The sequence below is a fragment of the Meriones unguiculatus genome, chromosome 16, assembly GCF_030254825.1.
Source record: "Meriones unguiculatus strain TT.TT164.6M chromosome 16, Bangor_MerUng_6.1, whole genome shotgun sequence".
NCBI classification, from domain to species: Eukaryota; Metazoa; Chordata; class Mammalia; order Rodentia; family Muridae; genus Meriones; species Meriones unguiculatus.
Genome location: NC_083363.1, coordinates 63,450,787 through 63,472,564, shown reverse-complemented (window position 1 = coordinate 63,472,564; position 21,778 = coordinate 63,450,787). Strand labels below are relative to the sequence as shown.

General features: G+C 38.6%; 1 long non-coding RNA gene across 2 annotated transcripts; it reads right to left on the bottom strand.

Annotated features, from left to right (window-relative positions):
- Positions 1-350: 350 nt before the first annotated feature.
- LOC132648255 (uncharacterized) lies at positions 351-21,053 on the bottom strand. 2 transcript variants are annotated; one of them, XR_009586626.1, is made up of 3 exons: positions 20,944-21,053; positions 11,693-11,765; positions 351-580 (listed from the first exon to the last, which is right to left on the bottom strand). It is a non-coding gene; the product is annotated as an uncharacterized LOC132648255 (long non-coding RNA). The 2 variants fall into 2 exon arrangements; XR_009586625.1 differs by lacking the exon at positions 20,944-21,053 and adding an exon at positions 3,782-4,000 and having other exon boundaries at positions 11,693-11,766.
- Positions 21,054-21,778: the final 725 nt, after the last annotated feature.

The window sequence follows — 21,778 nt, the reverse complement described above, 5'->3', positions numbered from 1 at the left end:
GGCAGTAAGTCTCAGAGGCTGAAAACAGTCTAAGCCGAGGTTAGCAGACAGAGGCTGGCAGCAACAGAAACCTTCACGGTCTGGGCCGCACAAGATTAGACTATATGGAGACTAGAAGCCCTCAGGCCTAGGCCTAGAGATAGTGAGAGAGAAACACTCTAGACTCAGCCCACACCATGTATTTGTAAAACTTGGGTTTGGTTCTCATCTCATCCTCTCATCTGAGGAAACCAAAACAGTATCTACAGAGGATGAACATGAGAAAGCTTCCACACAGACAATATTGTCCCTCCATGGTCGCTATAAAGATAACTTAACCTTTGATATTTACATAATATTTATTTCAGATGTTATGGTCAGCCGTTGAGGCTTAAAGGTAGATTTCCAAATGATTTTAAAAATATGAAAATAGGGGGCTGGAGAGATGGTACACTTTAGGAGCAGTTCTTCAGAGAACCTTCCCAGAAGCGGAATCGGCAGCTCACAACTTCCTGTCGGTCCATCCTCAGGGGCCCAATGTCCTCTTCTCACCTCTCAAGGCCGGTGCCCTGTGCATCACACAGCACGTGTGTGCACACACCTGAATGATAACAAACAAATCTTTAAAACATTATTACATAATGAAACTAGAAAAACGTGGTACTTTCTATATAGTTCCTGCTCTAAGAGTGTGTGTGTGTGTGTGTGTGTGTGTGTGAGTGTGTGTGTGTGTGTGTGTGTGTGTATGTGTGTGTGTGTGTGTGAGCTTGTACAGGGGCACATAGATGATTATACCCACTTTATAGGTAGGTGAATACCTAAAGGTGAATACCAAATCACCTTTCTGGGCAGTGGTCAAGCCTGGACCAGAAATTAAGATGATGACAGACAGGAATTCCAAAAGACTCAGATCAACAGAGTCAAAGTCGAACTTGGGCTGGAGAGTTTGGAATGTTCCTGAAGTAGCTTAGATCAGACCACATTTACAATTTCTTGTTATCATAAAGTATGTGAAAATATATGCCTGTACTTAACATTTGTTTGGGGTGCTTGAAATGTTTTTCAGTTGAAAGATATCTGAGTTTAAAAGGAGAAAAAGATCGTGATTATTTAATCTCAAGTGTAAGGCTACAGAGCTTTATAGAGGCAAATTTGTTAAATTTCCAGCAACCAAGAGTTCTAAGTCTTAGACATTCGCATTGCCTTACACGAATTGTTTTCTCATCTGTGGCTTGAATAGTTGAATTCACAAGAGGATGCTGGGTTTCTCACAATTGTACATTTGTCATAAAACATATATGGACACTGGGTACATGATATACATCTTATGAAACAGAAATTATAGATTAAACTTAATTTTTGATTAATTTAAGTAGCAACATCTGTCTAGGAAAGATTGCTCTTTTATTAGTGTAGCTGAAGACTATTTGTGGGCATATAATATCGTGACAATTATCTTCCCTAATTGCAGATATCAAAGATATGAGGAAAATGGGCACTCAGCGCGTTGCTCCCCAGAGAAATGTGCCATATCAAACATATGTATATCTTCCATGAACTATAGCTTGTCTTTTCTATTGATCTGAGCCTAAGTGATGAGAAGCTGCCCTTGTTACAGTCAGTAGTTACTGGGAAAATTGTACCTAATCAATGAAGTCACACAGGTAAGTGATCAGCATGTGTAAGTGAAGAATAATCTTCCATGTCACAAACAGAATAATTGAAATACTTGTTGTTAATAAAAATATTCTAAGAAAAATAGCCCTTCCTGACTGAATAGCAAGAAAAGTTGAGAATCACAGGAGTAATAGTTCAGTTGAAATAAGGATGTGAACAATGGGCTCCTGTACATTTTGAAAATGGGTTAAGTTCAGTTCTACCCCTAAAAAGCCAAGGAAATTTTATGTAAGAACTGGGAAATAGTAAGAGCTGAAGAGGACAGGGTCTCCACAAGGAGAGCAACAGAACCAGCAAATTTGAACATAGGGAACTTCCCAGAGACTCATACTCCAACCAAGGACTATTCATAGAGATAACCCAGAACCTCTGCATGGATGCCCAGGGCAGTTCAGTGTCCAATTGGGTTACATAGTAATGTGAAGAGGGACTGCCTCTGACATAAGCTGATTGGCCTGCTCTTTGCTCACCTCCCCCTGGGGGGGAGCAGCCTTACCAGGCCATAGTAGAGGACAATGCAGCCACTTTTGATGTGAACTGATAGACTAAGATCAGAAAGGAGAGGAGAACCTCCCCTATCAGTGGACTTGGGGAGTGGCATGCATGCAGAGGGAGGAGGGAGGGTGGGATTGGGAGGGGAGGAGGGAGGGGCTTATGGGGGGATGCAGAATGAATAAAGTGTAATTGATGAAAATTAAAAAAAAAAAGGCAAGGAAAGCCCGTGTTATATTTGGTACAAAAATTCCAATTTCCCCCTGAGAAAGGGTGGCTTTTCCAGACAGGCAGGGATTGCCGTGCAGAGTGACCCTCAGGCTGCCTGGGCAGCCAGCACATCTGCAGTGAGGCGTTTCTTGTACAAGCTCATTTTATTTTGTGTGTGGTATATTATAACAGCCTTTGGGGAATGTAAATATTATTTTGCCACATTGAATTACATATGCACCATATAAGTGTAGTTTTAAAAAGATATACCCTACTAAAATATCACTGTTTAGAATGCTGAGTTTTACTCTACAAGAAATGCTTACTGAAGCCATTCTTATTATTGATCAGCAAGTTGCTCTTCCATTTGCTTCTTTAAGTTTAATAATACAGTAAAAAAATCAAGGATTGCACTAATTTATAAGCTGCTATTTTAGTAGTAATCCTAAAATAATTTTTTTCATTGCTTCTAAATCATCATGATTTCCTTATTATATTTGAAAATATGCAATGCAAACAGTATGGTTTTATTATTCAGTGTTAGTTCCTGTATTCTTTCATAAAAATAGAAACAAACAAAAAGCAATAGAAATGCTTAAACTTCTATGATGCCATAGCAGATAAATATAAATAATGTATTTTTTTGTTCCACAGACACACCAGGCACTGAAAGTTTACACTAATTACCTGTAGCTCCGCTAATGTTCTGAGCCGCCCTTCATCTCTGCTACCCAGACACACAACTCAGTTTCTTCAGCAGATATAGTCAACAGCTTCTGTTCACACCTGACATCAATTTCCTTTGATGTTCACAGCCTAAATGAGAACACTACAGCAAGAGGCATTTGCCAAGCATCTAGGATGCCTTTAAAATGATGGCAGGTATTTTCCTCATTAAAGCAGCCATAACAGATAGTTAGATATGCTGCTGTCCCTCACCTTCCCACTAATTAATGACTATGATTGCAACCCAAATAAGATCAGGCAATTAAATGTGATAACATTTCAGAGGCAAAGAAAATATACAACAATCACGGAATAGCTCTTCGCCGATAAATAAAGTTGATCTTTGGAAAATTACCATATAAATGTACTAGTCTATCAAAAAAATCACACAAATGAAGGAAAGTAATAATTTTACTTTTAATTGAAACATGAGTTACATATCCCACTGAATTAAAATGTTATGAGTTGCCTTATCAGGAGTTATTGTAAACAAGCTATGTCGTCTTCTGTGGCAGGATACAGCGGTTGCATGGCTCGCTTGAGCACGTCCTGGAAAGCGCTTTGAGGAATACGTTCAACTCGTCTTAGCAACATACGTAAGTGCATTATTTCAGCAGCAGCAGATTTGTGAATAAGTCTAGACGGTAATGAAAGATTATGAAGGAAAGGAAATGGTAAAAGACATTGTTGCGCTTACCCTAGTTTACAAACAGGGTGCCTCAAATATTTGCCAACTCTGGCGGGCGGGGGAGATGGCTCAGTGGCGAAGAGCACTGGCGGCTCTTCCAGAGGACGCAGGTTCAATTCCCAGCTCCTGATGGCGCACAACCGTCTGCATCTCCAGTTCCCAGGGATCCAGCACCACCTTCCGGCTTCTATAGACGTCATGCGTGAGGTGCACAGACATACAAGCACACTAAACACATGAAATTAAAATAGAGGCTAAAAAGTTTCAGATAGAAAAAAGAATTCTACTGGGAAAGCCAGCACTTCCAGAAACAAGATTGAACACATTATAAGGGAACCAAGCACTCAAAAAAAAAAAAAAATCATGATTTCCTTGTTTTTCATTGCTGAGTAATATTCCATTGTGTAGATGTATCACAATTTCCGCATCCATTCTTCAGTTGAGGGGCATCTGGGCTGTTTCCAGCTTCTGGCTATTACAAACATGGTTGAGCAAATGTCCTTATTGTGTACTTGAGCCTCTTTTGGGTATATTCCTAGGAGTGGTATGGCTGGATCTTCAGGAAGCACTATTCCGAGTTGTCTGAGGAAGTGCCAGATTGCTTTCCAGAGTGGTTGTACAAATTTACATTCCCACCAGCAGTGAAGGAGGGTTCCCCTTTCTTCACAACCTCTCCAGCATGTGTTTTCACTTGAGTTTTGATCTTGGCCATTCTGATGGGTGTAAGGTGAAATCTTAGGGTCGTTTTGATTTGCAACCCCTGCACAGATGTAGCCCATGGCAGTTCAGTATCCAAGTAGGTTCCATTGTAAGAGGAACAGGGATTGTCTCTGACATGAACTGATTGGCCTGCTCTTTAATTACCTCCCCATGAGGGGGGAGCAGCATTACCAGGCCACAGAAGAAGACAAGGCAGCCACTCCTGATGAGACCTAATTGACTAGGATCAGAAGGGGGGAAAAGAAGACCTCCCCTATCAGTGGACTTGGGGAGGGGTATGCATGCAGAGGGTTGAGGAAGGGAGGGATTGGGATGGGAGGAGGGAGGGAACCACAGGGGGGATACAAAGTGAATAAAGTGTAATTAATAAAGAATTTTTTAAAATGTGAAAAAAAATTAGTATGCTGGGCTTCATTGGTAAATGAGAAACACAGTTAAATTCCTGAAAGGAAAAAAATACGGAAAACAAAGATACTTTTCTTATCATTGTTCCTGTTGGTATAAATAGACTATTTTTGTGTCCAAGGAGTCTTCTGTTAAGCATGTGAGCACAGACAGAGACAAGTAAGATGGTCAAGAATGACCACATCAAAAAAAAAAAAAAAATCAGCTATACAGTATTGCTATATTGCTAAGAATTTTAATTCTAGATACAATATGCAAAAAGCATGTACATCATATAACTACAATGTTCCTGTTAGGGACAGGGAGTGCCTTCCTCTACCCTGGAGAAGGGACGTGGCTGGTTCTGAAAGCACCCACATTTCCACTGCCCAGCTCATTATCGAAGGCAAGGAAAATCCATTCCTCTCAGCATTTTATTCATCTCTCTCCCTTGAAATCTGGTTTGGATTAACCATAATGCTAGCATTAAGGAAAACAATTCATTTTATTGTTTCATCAATACAGGCTCCAATGTAGCTTTTAAAATGTTATAAAGACCTGTACATTGTAATAACAGCAATACCAATTAAAATAATCTGCCTACACCACTCACTGGGAAAAGGTGCAGGAAGAGCCTATGAGAAAGCATTTTCTCATTAGGGCCTTGCAGAAGTACTAAGTCTGAACCATTTCTAGGATTGAGCAAGCTCTGGGAATTGTTATGACTAGTGTCTGGGTGTGGTGGCTATGACAGAGGGCTGGGAGTTTTCTCAGAACAGGAGAGGGAAGGGCTGTGCGAGGATGTGTGAGGGAATACCACCAGGCAGGCATGAAATCGTAATTGTGCACAGCACACGTTTGTACATGCGTAGCCACATACGCGAGTCTGGTGAAGATCTGTGTTCTGTAAAGCAAGATTCCGTGCTTGTCGTATCCTCCTCCTTAGATCAGGCCCAGAGCAGTGCTCAGAAAGTTGTCACAACTCAGGTAGGTCCTGGAGGAGCCCATGTTTGCCCACAGGCGTGCTGGCTCCCTTCGTGTCACAGTGAGAATCGCCCAGGCCTTCTGAGGTCTGTGGCTGCGCCCTCTCTTTTCTGGTTCTGCACTCCTCCTGTTCCTTTCTCCCCATAGAGTAGTTTTGAGCATTTTGCTCTCGGATGTATGCCAAGCTTGCAGTGATCTTAGGTTTGTGTGAAAATTGTATGTTCTGCGGTCTGCTGGACTTAACACGTCAGGCACGTTGGAGCACATTCTCAAAGGATATCAGAATATCACATTGTAAACAAAACTCATTGAAATACATATTTCTTAAAGAGGAAAATGCTCATTTTTATTGTAATTTGTCTCAGTTTTGTGAAATGTTCAACTCATGGTCAGTAAGTAATAGTTATTTACATCACCAAGAAATGATTAGGTTTCTAATTGATCCAGCAAATTCCAAAGAAACTGATTAGTTAACCTTGTCTAACTCATCCATGCTGTGTTTTCCAATAAAATATGATGTGTTTTGATTTTGAAACCACCAAAACCTGAGTTTCTTTAAAGGAATTGAGAATCATATTACACAAATCTAGGGCATGGTGGGCATCAAACGAGATTAGAAAGCGTTAAAATGTGCAGAAGTCTGTTTACTTTGTTATGATTTCTTTCAAAAGTGAATGAAGAGATTTGAAAGATTTACAATTGGTGACTTGTAGAGAAGTTAATTTTGGATGGGAAATAGAGTGACTTTGAAAACTTGCCTCAATAAAGTAAGAAGTTCCTATATGAAATAAAAATGATTATTTCTAATGTCAAGTGACAGAACCATAAACAATGGAGTGCATTTTCCCAGAATGTGATTGCAAATAAGTAACAAGTTAAATTCTGAATGGTTATTAGTATGGAAAGGAAATAGTGAAAAAGGAAAAAAGGAAGAGGCTGGAATGCCATGCACTTAAATTCCAGTTCTAGAACAATCTCTGCTACATAGACTGCATTGAGCGTAACTCTTAATCTTTATGAATTTCAACATATTTACCCTTAAGATGTGAAAATAAAAATACCAATAAATTCTAAAATTTGTAATATAGGTAAATAGCATAATGACAGAAACAATCAGTTCCTAATAAGCCACATTAAGTTCACTACTTAGGGATGGGAAGAGTCCAGTTTGATGACAATGACACAGCTGGGCTGATCTAGAAGTCAGAGACCATGTCTGGGCTGTTCATGCTCTCTCTTCAAGTCGGCAGAGGCTGAGTGTGCAGTTATTGTTTTTTGAGCCTGATTCAGAAATCCTGAGTAGGAAGAGCAAAAGTGATACTACGAACTGGGAGTCTAGCATTGCCCCTCATCCTGAAAACAAGCTGCGTGATCAAGGCCCCCTGCTCCTGGCTATGGCTTCAACAGGGAAAATCAGTCGGATTTTGGAAATATGGCAAATTACTCTCTTTAGTGGCCCACAATGTATTGAAAACAGTTTTAGTTTTTAAAAAAAATTTTCATAGATGGAAGGTCAAGAGCCTTTTTCCAATTACCATTGTTTCTAAAGATTTGGCAAGCAAAGATGTTCACATACAATTTTGAGTCTAAGCCTATGGGAATTTCCTTAATTCTTCTGGTAGCAATTAATCAAAATTATTTTAGAAACATATGTATGTTAACACTGAACAAAAGAAAGTAAAAGGTTTCCAGATTTGATTTTATTGCTTTTGTATTTTTTTTCTGTTTAAGTAGCTCTGCTTTTTCATTGCTGAATCATCACACTTAACACATTTCTATGCATGCACAATACTAATCACAAATCCATACAAAGCAAGACTGACAAAAAGTCATAACTGTTAAAAAGTTCTTTTATAAAATGCTATGAGATTATTTAGGTTAGTAAAAAAAAATACTAGCAAGGATTGTTAAAAACTCCAGAAGGCTCTAATCAAAGTGTGAGACTGTGCGCCGTAATGGCAGATGGAACTTAATGTAGATAAGAAAAAGGTAATGCATTTGGGAAGAAATCATTTAAACTTTTCATATACATTGGTAGGATGTGAATTAGCTGAACTTCTCCTGAAAAAAAAAATAAGGGGTAATTATGGATGGAAGTATTCATTGAAGACATCTGCTCAGTCTTCAGAGGCAGTTAAAGCTAATAGACTGATGGGTATATTAATAAGGCAAGGGGAAATAGTACAGGAAATATTATGACACTATGCTATGTAACTACTGATTGAATTTCAGTTTGGATGCTGTGTTAGTTTTTGGATCCTTAGCATTTTAAAGGATGCAGTGTTTACAAATTAAAGTTAAAGCAAATGAGAAAAAGAAGAAAAAAAGGCAACGAGAGCAGAGTAAACGCAAAGCCTCGGATCAGGCCAGGTAGGGGCAGATGCCCACTCTCCGCCACACAGCTTTGTGGATGTGCAACTTTCTCCCAGATGTCATTTCCTGAAGCATATGCACCTGCGAGCTTTGCATAGCATGCTCCCTGGTTATGTGACCCCACTGGAGGACCGCACCCGTTGGCCTCATTCGTGGTTGTCAGTATGTTCCATGGTTATGTGACATGGATGCAACTGTGTGTGGAGTGTGACAGCTCCTCTCTCTACTGCTTAGAGCATAAAGCGCTGCCTGTCTGTGCAATGTCCTGCCAGTTCTTTGCCGCTTATTCTCCTGTTTCCAGCCTTCCAGAGAGTCTTTTGGTGGAAGCACAATGAAGAGACGTTTCTGGAGAAAAAGAGTGTTTAAATTGATACCAAGATGCATGTGGCAGTTACATACTTTCTATTCGTTATTTTCCTTATCTTCCTTGATTATCACACTCAAAATGCATTTTCTTGCACCAAAAGAGCACTAAGCTCTACGCTGTGCACCTGACTTAAGTGTAGTAGCAGATCAAGAGGTAACTACCTAGATTCAGTATGGGCCTTGCCATGGTTCAGATATGTGACCTTGGGCAGTTCCTCGACTTAGTGCTTCTTAATTTCTACTCTTCAAGCTGGCAATAGTTATTTCTTGAGGACAAAGAACCATCCATATTGTGTCAGAGTGGCTGTGCTAATTTACGTTTCCAGCATCAACTGATAAGAGTACTGCTTTCTATATGGTTTAGGATATAAAGAAAACAGTACTCTTATCAGTTGATGCTGGAAATGTATATAAAACTATGTATATAATCTCTCTAAACCATATATATATAAAATATATATAATACATATATAATCCAATATATATAATACATATATAATGGATTTGTTGAAAAACAAATATAATGTTGTTGAAAAACAACATTATATCTTCTATGTTTCCTGTAGCACTATTTGTATTAGCTAAGACACAGAATCACCCAATATGTCCACTGATGATGAGCAGAGAAAAATGGCTGCTAATGTATACTAGACAACTATAAGGCCTTTAAAGAGAGAGAAATTCTGTCATTTACAGCAATGTGGCTTGATCTGGAGATCATGATATTGAGTGAAATGAGACATTATAATAAATGCAATAGGCCAGGCACCGAGGGACAGGTTGCAGATGATTGCACTCATGAAGGAATCTAAAAAGGGTTTAGCTTCCAGAATTGGGGAGCAGAATAATGGTCACTAGAGGTCGGGGACTATGAGGGATCAGGAAGTTTGGATGTAGATTGCTTAAGGAATGTCAGAGTCAGGTGGGAGAAGCAGTTGTTCATGTTTCACTGCAGAAAGGATAATAACCAACAACATTATAGCAGCATATTGCTTAATACAAAAAAGAGACACAAGAGAGAGAGGACTTTTAAATGCTCTTATTACAAGTAAGTGATGGTTCCTTGAGATGAAAAATAGTCTAAGCATTTTGAGTGGATGACACACACCATACAATATATCCAAGTGTCATACTATTTTCATAAATTTATCCAAATATTATTTGTTAATAATTTTAAATGATAACATTGCCTTACTAACAATTATTTTAAGAATGGAACAGAGTAATATTTATGGAATTTTGCATATGATAATTTTTCTGTGTTAGATATTGTTTCATAGTACCAGATAAGTGGGAGGTTTAAAACAGAAAGGAAATTATCATATCACTTAATCAAAATAGAATGTTTGCTTGATGGGCAATTTGAGCTTCCGTATGCTCAGTGTCAAGAGGCTATCCTAAATTGTAGTTTCCTGTGCTCCAACCCCCAAATTCCCATTGTAGGCACTCCACAGCAGCCCTCAAGATCATTCTATTCCGAAGCCTAAAGGGGTCTGATGTGTTCTTCTCTGCAATGTCCTCAACTAGTACCTACTGCTGGATTGATGCAGGTCGCGGCCCTTCTCACACGTCACAGTGATGCGCACCGCAGGCTAGAAAGCAGGGCACAGCCCACATGTCTTTCCGGCTGGAAACCTGTCCCATTTCTTCAGGAACACACCACCAGCTGCGAATTCAGCACCTTATCCAGAGCGGTGCTGAAGATCACACTGAGTGGCTTAAATTAACAAAGTTCTAGGTCTGACTTATACCATGAGCTCAATCACAAGGAAACCTCAAACAATAATGAAGACATCTCGAAACTACACCTCATGCACTAAAGTAAAAATATAGCCAAGTTCACTCTTCCTGGAGAGTGACTATTACAAAGAGAGGATTTATAACTTTCTGAAAAGGTACCTCAAGTTAGCACCAGACGGGCAATATCTCCCTTTCTGAGCTGGGACCAGATGCTATGAAAGTATTTGACGTGGACTTGGCCAAGGGAGGAGACCAATGGGTGAAAAACGCTAGGGCTTTTTTGTTTGTTTGTTTGTTTTGTTTTTCAAAAGTTTGCTGTGGAAAAGAGATGATACCGGTAATCACTGGCTTACATTTCTACATGTTTTGTTTTGTGTAACAGTCTCCTTTTCTCAGGGTTAAGACTTGTTTCACATGACTTCATAACTGGCAATAAGTAGCCATAAAGTTTCACTGCTTCTTACATGAAAGAAGGAAAGGAACACCTCAAATAAGCGTTTCATTGAATTCCCTTGTTCTTTGGCACAGATTCCACATTTTCAAGGAATATTCTTCTGGTCTTTAGTGAGTGTTAGATGAGATAAAAGAGAGGAGACATTGGTTCTTTTACTGCTGCTCAACATAGGCCCTTTATTGAAAATCACATTGAAGCTTCCCCATCTTCCGTGGAGGGGCAATGATTTAAAAGATGCAGCTGCTGCTTCAGTGACAGAAATGGCACCTGGTTTCCAACTGGGCTTGGGGGTGAGCAGCTTGAGAAAGAGATCAGAACAGACAGAGCTGATATGGGGGTAGAAGTCCTTCTACTATTGAAGTCAATGTCACCATCAAAGTCAGTGGAGATGCTGGGCTTCAAGGTATCACACTTGGAAATTCAAAGGAATTTGGGGAAATGACATGCAGTATTATACTGAACTATCTTTTGAGTTAAAAATGTTTAACTGAATTAATGTTAGATGATTGAGAGGGATTTTTTTAAATCATGCAAATGAAAGAGGTACTTTTTCTCAGGGCAAAGAAATTCACATCCAGAGAAGCATTGCTAATCATTAGCATGAGGGAGGCATACTTCTGCCTAATCAAATGTCCATTAATACTGAGAATGTCTGTCCTTTCCATTGATTGCAGTTTAAAAAGGACCACATGAAAAGGTGGGCCCAGAAGATAGAGATGCCTTCATTAGTCAACATGAATGGCATACTCTTCCTTTTAATGTTCTTTCCTTCTCCTTCTCCTTGGAGCTCAGTGAAAAGTGGCATGTGTAAACTCTCTCTGCAAAATGTAATTAGTAAGTTAGGAATAAATCAATCACATTTCCAGTTTAAAAACCCCCATTTCCCTGCATCTTCTTACCTCCTTGACAGCATTCCCGGGCATGGAGATAGATTAGACTTCCATTTGGTTTTGTTATTGTGCTGCTCATGACCTAAAAGGATGCAGAGAAGAAAATGGATGCCCTTCTGGGGTCAAGATTACTGAAGGGAAATGGTAATTTGGACATATCAGGAGTGATGGGACATAGGAGAGGAAAACTGACTACAATTCAGAGCTTGGTCTGAATCCTTTTCTTGCTTGTTAACTGACTAACTGGTAGTTTGAATGGCAATATTTCCCATAGTCTCTGGCTTCTGAATCCTTGGTCCTCAGCTGGTGGCACCATTTGGGGGTGGAGGATTAGGGGTGTGACTTTGTTGGAGGAAGTTTGCTACTGGGGGTGAGCCTCAGTGCTCCAAATCCTTGTTCCATTCCTAGTTCACTCTTTCTGCTTCCTGCTGTTGTTGGAGAGGTGAGCCTTCTGCTTTGAGGGTCCAGCTCAGCCACCATATCTGCAGCCAGCTGCCATGCTGTTTCTACCATTGAGGGCCCTAAGTCTCTGGAGCTTTAAGCCCAAATAATTCTTCCTTCTGTAAGTTGCCTTGCTTCTGATGTTTTATCGTGGCAACATGAAATAACTAATACACTAAATTTGAGTGAGGTACAGGGTTTGTTCCCTCCAAGAAGCATTTACAGAAGCTCTGTTCTCTGTTGGGCACTGTTCTGTGTTCTGGAATTCCTGAAGTCAGCAAAAGGCCTGGCTGTTTGCAAAAATGTTAGCAGAAACATTAGCTGACTCAAAGTTAATAATCTATCTTGTTGTAAATATGGCCAGGCGGTGTTATGATCTTTATTTTACACAAATATGAAATTAAGCAAAAGATTAACAATATTTCCATAAAAACACAAGCAGTAAGAAGCATATAAAGAACAACTACATGTTCTATGTTATAACTGCTTTTATTCTAGCATGATAAGGAAACTCTGTTTCATTGACTTCTTAAGCTTGGAGTGCAGCTGCTCTCCTGACAGCAAATCTTATTTTCTTGGATCATTCTACTTCAATGATATCCTCAATGGACAAAGAACATAAAAGACAAATCAGCTGACCTCTCTTTTTCTCGTTTAGCACAAGGTTAGAGAGGGATAGAGAATAGGCTCCTACCCACTGATTTTATAATAAGGTGAATTCTTGTTTAAAGAAGCATTATATACTTTCCTCCAATCATTCATGTGTTCTTGTTGCTGTATTATATTTGTGTTCTCTCATTCTATGTTTCTATAACACATTTATGAAGTTATTACTAGCTTTTAAGACTCCAAATACTTAGTTCCTGGAAAATGATACTGGGATGAAAGAGTTGACAAGAACCCTGCCCTTAGGGGGAGGGAAACATATTAAATGAGCACTCAAAAAGTTTATTATCCCAGAGCTGAATACAGAAGATCCTGTGAGATTCTAGAAGGCATGCTGGGGTGGAAATCCAGACTTGAGGGTTTGCTAACCACTGGCGAAATAAGAAAGGAAAGGATCATGCCACTGTGGAATTTCCTATTGGTTTTCAAAGCTTATGCATATGGGGAGGAGTGGCCTGGTCCACCCTGTTATAGGAAAACAAGCTTCGCTTGCATGGATACCAGAGGTGCCCTTTCTTGGCAGAGCTGAGCACAAGAAAGAAAAGTGGTTGCAAACCGAGCTTCAAAGTCAATGAAATGCTTCAATCTGTTTCAAAGGTGATCTTCAATCATAAAATAGGATTTGTCCAAATTAAGTGATATTTGGGGTAAGGTATATTTATTGAAAATACAGTGCAAAAAGTATCTGTAAAAAAGGAGGAGAAAACCTGCAGTGTTATAATGAACATACTGATTTGAAAGACTCATTGAGGCCATATCCATAACCAACAATATGAATAATAATTGGTTGAATCAAAATCACTCACGCATTAAATGAGAACATTTGTATCTCAGTACTGGAAGTAGAATATGCTTTTTATGCTAGAGATCTGAAATGCACAATCATGACATATCCATTAGCTAGACTAAACCTTTTCTGGGGCAAATACATTCTTAGTCAGCCTAGGTGAAAGAACCAGACAGCATTCTTTTAAAAATTGTGATGATTTTCTTGCATGTAAATATTGTTTATCTTACCATTGGTGAAGGGTATTTGTTTACAATCCCTGCTGCTGTTTTATCTGGTCATACTGTTTCCCTTAATAGCTTTTGGAGTGTAGTTCTCAAAAATTAAAACCAATTGGTAATTTCAGGAATGAACTTACTCTCCACAGTGACTGGCAGTGCCCCAGGCCACTGGCAAAAGTCCCCTAACGGATGTGTGGGTACCATAAAATGTTATTACCATCATACAACCCCAGATGAACAGCAGAGCTCTGTAGAACACCAACAACATTCAGATCCTGGAGTAGGATGTGATGTCTTTAGATTATGAGTTGATCAGCAGTTCTCCCGCTTGGTCATTACTATTGTATGGGAATATGCAAAGGTTATCCTTTACTATCTTGTCAGAGATTTCCTTAAGGAGGGATCAATAAACATGTCAGGAAGTAGAAACACTTGAAAAATACAGATGATAGTCTATTAAAAAATATGTAGTTATTTTTATGTGCAAACATTTTTCTTTTACTCTGGAATGGAGGCAGAAACTGCAAAAGGCAGTATGAGAATGCCCAACCTAAGCTATCTGGGAGAAGACTTTACTTTTATAGGAAATTTATTTTTGCAAAGGAATGTGCTAAACATACAAAATACAGATGATCTTGATTGACTGATATGTTCTAAGAGATGACATTGTAGGAGATGATAAAGTTACAGTAGGGTAAGACCTGCTTTGAAGGGATTTATCACTGGCTCTGTAATTTATACTCTGCACTATTGAAAGGCAGTATAAGTTTTAGATTTATTAGAACAACTTTTGACAAATAAATAGGAAGTTAAAATATGAAGTGAAGCTGTATGTTGGGTGGGTATGAAGTGTCAATTTAAAATTACTGCTACATGTGTCAGATGGTTTCTAGCCTGGGGAACCTTTGGTCCTCTTCAGAGCATGCTGTTCCCCAGGCCCTATCATCCAGCAATCACTTCCTAGCACAGACACTTACTTGTCTATCTCCAAAGAGTTTATTCCATAAGTTACGTATTCAGCATTCAAGATGAAACAGAATGCTTATAGCTCTTAGTTATAAGGTTGAAAATAATGAAATAATAAATTCTGTCTTAATATTTATAGTTTGAAGCATAAATGATGGTGTACTAAGTAACTATCTGGGGTCCAGCACCATCAACCCAGAAAGCAGGTATTCAGGGACTTAAGCTTAAATTAAGACACAGTCCACGCCTATAGGTGACCTAAGGCTAGGGTAAGTAAAAGAGATCAATATAATCAAAGGAGCTGATTATTTTGCATTTATTTTCATCAACTTTATGCTGGTCTAATTTATATTCAATACATTTTATTGAGGCTCCCACTGCCAACTATAGGAATCTCAGTGTTCCTGTCCAGGGAGGTACAGTAGACCGACACATCCCTGTGATCCCACCAAGGAACATGTGCATGTGTTTCTAGAGTCATTTCCACACTCCTCCCTTAGACAGACAGTAGACTCAGACTCATTGCCAACTCTACCCACCCCCGAAAACCAAGACATGCCCCACTCCAGAGACTGATATTAAACCCACCCCAACAACTCCACGCAGCTCTGCCGCCACTCGGAGGACTACATATCTACAGACTGTCACAGACCTATCACCTCCTGGCCCTCTGTAGAGGAATTTTAATCCAGCAACATGGCGACTATGGCTGGAATACACACAAGCACGCACCTTTAGTTCCTCTGGCTGGAATATAGCTATGCCTTTAATACATACATTTGATCCCAAACAATGATGTTTAAATGAAGGGCAGACAAAGTGATGAATCAAAGATTTGACAGGATGAGCCAGAGATAGGACATGCCCAACTCTCACCAGAGAGAGGCTAGTTAAGAGCAGGACATAGGGAGAGCAGTGAATGAAGGCAGTTGAGGTCCATGTTGTTCAGCTGAGTTTGTGCAGTCCATGCTGTTCAGTTCGTGGAATTTAGAGGCAGCTTTTCGAGCAGAGCAATTCAGTGAGAAGTGAGAGAAGCAAGATCAAATCAGTCAGCTAGGAGAGGAGATTTGAGCCATAAAATTTGAGATCTTGGTGCCTGAAAAATTTCTAGAAACATTCTAAGCCTAGGTTAACAGATGAAGGCTGTAAGCTGAAGCTTTCAAAGCCCAGGCTTGTAGAGAACTAGATTATATGGAGTTTAGAAGCTTCCAGGTCTAGGCCTGGGGACAGTTAGATAGAAACACTGGGCTCATCTCATCTCATCTCATCTCATCTCATCTCATCTCATCTCCCTATCTGAGTAAATAGAAACATTTACAGCATAACTTTTCAGGTAGGGACCCCAGATTCACACAATCAATTCTCCTGCAAGTCCCCAGAAACTCCCCAAGAATCCTGAAGGTTGACTGTGAGAATCCTTTAACTCTACAGAAGATCTGCTCTTGGGCTTCAAAACTTCATATAATGTAAGCTGAGTTGAGAGTTCTTCTAAAACTTTGCTTTAATACCAACAGTGATCTGCTCAACGATTGAACCCTGAAACTAGTACAGGTCGTCAACTGCCTGAGAATTTGAGGTAACAAAAAATAAGTCTTAAAACACACAAAAGAGAAGAGGGACAAGGTTTCCATATCATGGTTAAACAAAGCAATAAGTCTTTGACAAAAAATTAATATTTCCATAGTAGTGTCCCCAAAAGTGACTTAGATGTTATATATGCCAATGATTTCAAAATAACAATAATAAACACAATCAAAGGACTCAGAAAGGAAGTCAGTAAATGTCAGAATGAAGACTACAAAACACAACCAACAAATGATTGAAAGAGAAAACAACTCAAAATATGAAAACAGGATAAAGTCCCTGGAAGATAGAGTCTCTGTAAAAAAAATAAATAAATAAAATAACTTGAGTTTTAAAATTCAGGAATTCAAACAATAAATTCAGAGGAAAGTGTCACCAATAGATTGGACCAAATGGAAAAGAGAATATCAGGCATTTAAGACCAGGTAGAAAAAATGGGTCACATAGTCAAAGAAGATATCAAATCCAAAGAAATCTCAAAAAACTCCAATGAAAGATCATACAGGAACTCTAAAATACTATACAAAGATCAAACTTTCTTATAATAACTGTAAAAGAAGAAAAGATCCAGGTAAAAGGCTCAGAAACAAATTTTAATAAAATCATAGAAAAAATCCATAGCCTAAGCAGAAAAATGCTTATCAAACCCAAGAGACATATAGAACCATAAAAACAACTCACCATGTAAGAAAAGTAGCCAAAATACTAAATATACAGAACAACAAAGGATATTGAATGAGGCAAGGAAGAAATATCAACTCACATACAAAGGAAGCCTATCAAAATAGCAGCAATTTTTTCTTTCAGAGAACATGACAACATAAAGAGATCAGATTAACATTCTATGAATTATGAATGACCATGGATGCCAGCTTGGACTATTTTGCCCAGCAAAACTCTCAGTCATAACTTAGGAAGAAAGGAAACTTTTCAACATAAAAATCATCATGGATTGCTATAGCCATGAATCATCTGAAGGAATGGGCGGGCATGGGAGCATTAGCAGGCCTTCTGGTGTTGGTCTCCTTGGTTTGCCTGTGGTGTATATGCAAGATTAGAGTCTCACAACAGCGTAATGCAGCCATGATCATTCAGGCCTTTACAGTCATTGAAGCAGGACAGTCTCCCCAAGCATGGTTGGCTACCATAAAAAGCTAAAATGTTACGCTCAGGATGCGAGGCTAAGCACTGCACTCAGGGTCAGCCGCTTTGGACCCAGAGAAGAGCATGTCTGATTGCATGCGGGTTGATGCCCCAGGTCCCACCTCTGAGAAAAAGGTATTGGACGGGTCTGATGCTCTTTGGGTGGATGACACCTAAATGAACATCAGTACAAAGTCCCAATTTATTTCTAATATCAGAGATCAGACCTCTACTCTTGCCTGATGCGTCTAAAACAAAAAGGGGGAACTGTAGAGAGCTGCATAATGCCGCGCCTTAAAGATGGAGCTGGTTTCCGCCTTCCACCTTCCCGATGGTGAGTGCTCTCTGTCACAAACAACTCCATATTTGGCTAAGGCTGAGGATCTGGCTTGCTTCCATGTATGTGGACCTATCTGCATTGCCCACGAGGCATGCTGGGGTTGGCTACCCAGAGGCTATTTTAAGCTGTGGGCTGGCTTTCCCCAGGGTCAGAAGATTGTTCAAGGTTCCTGAATAAACTGCATTGAGAAGAACAAAATATATATATATACTTAAGGGATTTATGATAACTAAGAAAACTCTACAGAAGACATTTGAAGAAATAGTTAGGTCTGAAGAGATGATTAAACACTTCGAAAAAAAAGTACTGGGAACGTATAAATAATTCCAGAACAATAAATCAAAAGAAGTCTGACCAAATGATGGGAATTAATGCATATTGTCCAACAAATGGTCTCTATTCCCCAACAAGGAGACACAGAGTAACAAACTAGATTATAAAACAGGGTTCATTTGTTGTTGCCCCCAAGAAACACACCTCCAAGCCATCAGCAGACCTCACCTTTAGGTAAAGAAAAGGATCTTTTGAGCAAATGGAAGCAAGAAAGCAGCAGTTGCAGTTATTCCAATAGGTGGAAAACTGTTTTAAAAAAAGACTAATCAGAAGAAATGAGAAATATTTCATTCTCATTAAAGGAAAAAATTCAGCAGTAGGTTATTACAATCTTAAACAAATGTTCACCAAAGGAACACTCAGTTTCATGAAAGAAACTCCTTAAACTTAAAACATAGATTGATCCCAACAAAGTGATAGTAGGAGGTTTCAAAAACCCATAATCAACAATATATAGATCACCTCAAAGAAAACACTAAATAGAAAAATGTTAGAGTTAAATCATTTCATAAATAAAATAAGCCCAACTGATTATCTATAGAACATTCTACTCAATCACAAAATTATAGCTGTTCTTCTCAGTAGCTCATAGACTATTTCCAAAATGGATCACATAGTACAACATAATGTAACTCTCAAGAAATACAAGATAATTGAAATTATATCTTATTTAATAACTATGGATCAAGGCTGGATATCAAAACAATAAAAAGACAAAAAGCAGACAGATTTATGTAGCTAAATGATATATTATTCAGTTAAAATTAGGTGAAGGAAGAAATCAAGAAGAAAATTTAAAACTTCTAGAATTGATTCAAAATAAAAACATTACAAGTCAACATCTTTGGGAAAAGGTGAAAGTAATCATGAAAATAAAGTTTATTATAGCACTATGTATATATGTATAAAATAATATGGGAGATTTCAAATTAGGAACCTAATCATGTATCTGAAGGGTTTAGAAAAACAAGTATAGTCAGCACTTCAAAATGGATAAAAGAAGAGACCATCAAAATCAAGCTAATATTAAAAACAAACACAAAATAATCAAACAAAGAGTTAATACTTTGAAGAGTTTATCAAGAATGATAAGCTGTTAGCTAAAATAACCAAAAGAAACTGTGATAAACCAAATCAATACAATTAGAGATGACAAGAGAAACAGTATAACAGATACTGAGGAAATTAAGAAAACCATTAACAATACAAATTTAAAAATTTGTGTGCTACCAAAAAAAAAGTGTGAATTTGGAGTTGTACAAGCTACCAAAGTCAGGAAAAGATGAACTGAATAATCTAAATGGACCCTATTTTATCCTAATAGGTAGAAGCTGTGATGAAAAATGTCCCAGCTACCCCTGCACAGATGTAGTCCATGGCAGCTCAGTTTCCAAGTGGGTGTCCTAGTAAGGGTAACAGGGGCTGTCTCTGACATGTATTCAGTGTCTGGCTCTTTGATGACCTCCCCCTGAGGGGGGTACAGCCTTGCCAGGCAACAGAGAAAGATGATCCAGGCAGCTTTGATGAGTCCTCATAGGCTAGGGTCAGATGGAAGGGGAGGAGGTCCTACCCTATCAGTGGACTGTGGGAGGGGCATGGCAGGTGAAAAGGGAGGGCGAGTTGGGAGCAGGAGAGGAAGGGGGCTACAGCTGGGATACAAAGTGAATAAATTATAATAAATAAAAAAATTAAAAGGAAAACAACAAACAAAATGTTCCAACTAAAATAAATACTAGGATTAAAAGCATTTAATACAGAATTCTATAAGACTTTTGAAGAAGAACTACCACCAAAAATTCTCAAATTGTTCCTCAGAATATGAAAGTGAAGTTTCTAAATTCATTTTATGAAGTCAGTATTTCCCTGATAACAAAAAATATTTATCAAAAATAAAATTATAGGGCAATATATATGGTAAACATAGATGATAAACTCAACAAAGTACTTGAAGACCATTCCAAGAACACAGAAAAAAAAATGTCCCTCATGGTCAAGCAACCATATGCCAGAGACTCTGTGATGGTTAAGCATATGTAAATAAATAAACACAATTCATCATATAAATAGATGTAAGGACAGAAAGCACAAGATTGTTTCATTAGATACAGAAAAGGTCTTTGACAAAATCCAGTATTCATCCATGATAAAAGTCCTGGAGAGAATAGGGATATTGTGGACATATCAATATAATAAAGGTAATTGCAGGAAGGCCACAAGTTGCACCACGCTAAACGGAGAAAAACTCAAGACATTTCTACTGAAATGAGAAATAGGACAAAGATGTGAATTTTCCATGCTCTTGTTCAACATAGTCTTATCTAAGACAAGGGGAGAAGAAAAAGAGGCACTCCTAGGAAAGAATGAAACCAAACCATCTTATATGTAGATGATAAAATTGTATACATAGGACACCACCAGAAAACTCTTACATCTGATTAAAAACAACACCAAAAAATGTGAAAGGATAGAAAATAACACAAAAAAATCAGTAGTTTCTTCTATATAAATAACACATAAATTAAAAAAGACAATACAACTTACTGTCAACTAAAAAAATTATGATGGAAAAGATGTAATCAAAGAAGTGAAAGATTATATAATGAAAACTTAAGACACTGAATCTACAGAGGTTAGGAAATTATTAGTAGGAAATGGGGAGGAGCTTTCAAAATACAATGGGAAAAGTTAAACTGGAGTTGGGGAGCAAAAGGTAAGAGGTGGGAGTATGGGGAGGGACAAGTAGCATTAAAACCTTTCAAAAAGACATGTGGAAACTTACCACTGAAGAAGCTCTACAAACTGAGAAAGAAGGAGGGGAGAGAGAGCTATAATGGGGTTACCCTATAATAAGCCAACAATAACTGTATTCAGAGACTAACAAAGAAAAAGCCAGTGCCAAGAATGTGCTACTTCTTTTAGAGTGGCTGTCCAGTGAGGTCCCATAGACCCTCAATACATCGCAGGCTGTTGCTGTCACTCTTCATTATAACCTATAACTTAAGAGTGAGAGCTGATTACTGAACACACTGTATCCCTGAGTCACAGAATGTTAGGAAACCAAGCTGACCTAGAATCTTCATCATTGTTTTGATTCCTTTCATAGTTCTGAAAAAATGTCATGCAAGAACCGAGAAGAAAAGTAATCATCACGTCTACCCAGCTTTGAACCCTGAGAGATACAACAGTGACTGGCTTGGCAAGACATGCCCACACATTTACCTGCAGTGTGAATAACACAGGAGTAGCCAACCACTTCTTCATTAGATTTACATACAATTCTGTGAGATGGAACCCACGCCTAGCACCATAATCAGGCCAAAAACATAATGCTAGACAGCCATAGGACCCAGGGGAGTTCTTAGTACTGCTGTGCTGCTAGATGGTGTTGAGCTGACGCTTAGTGAGCTATTGTTATTCCCACAGATCAGTGCGTCTCTCAGTTCTCATCTGAGAAGATTCTATTTTCCGTAATTAACACAAAGAGACAGTTGGGAAAGTCATCCTGGCGCAGAGAACAATTGACAACAGGATATTCTGTTCTCTTCCAAAGCTCAGGGATCACTCATTGCTATAAGACCAATAAGCTTATTGGTTCCTTTCATGAAATTGTATGT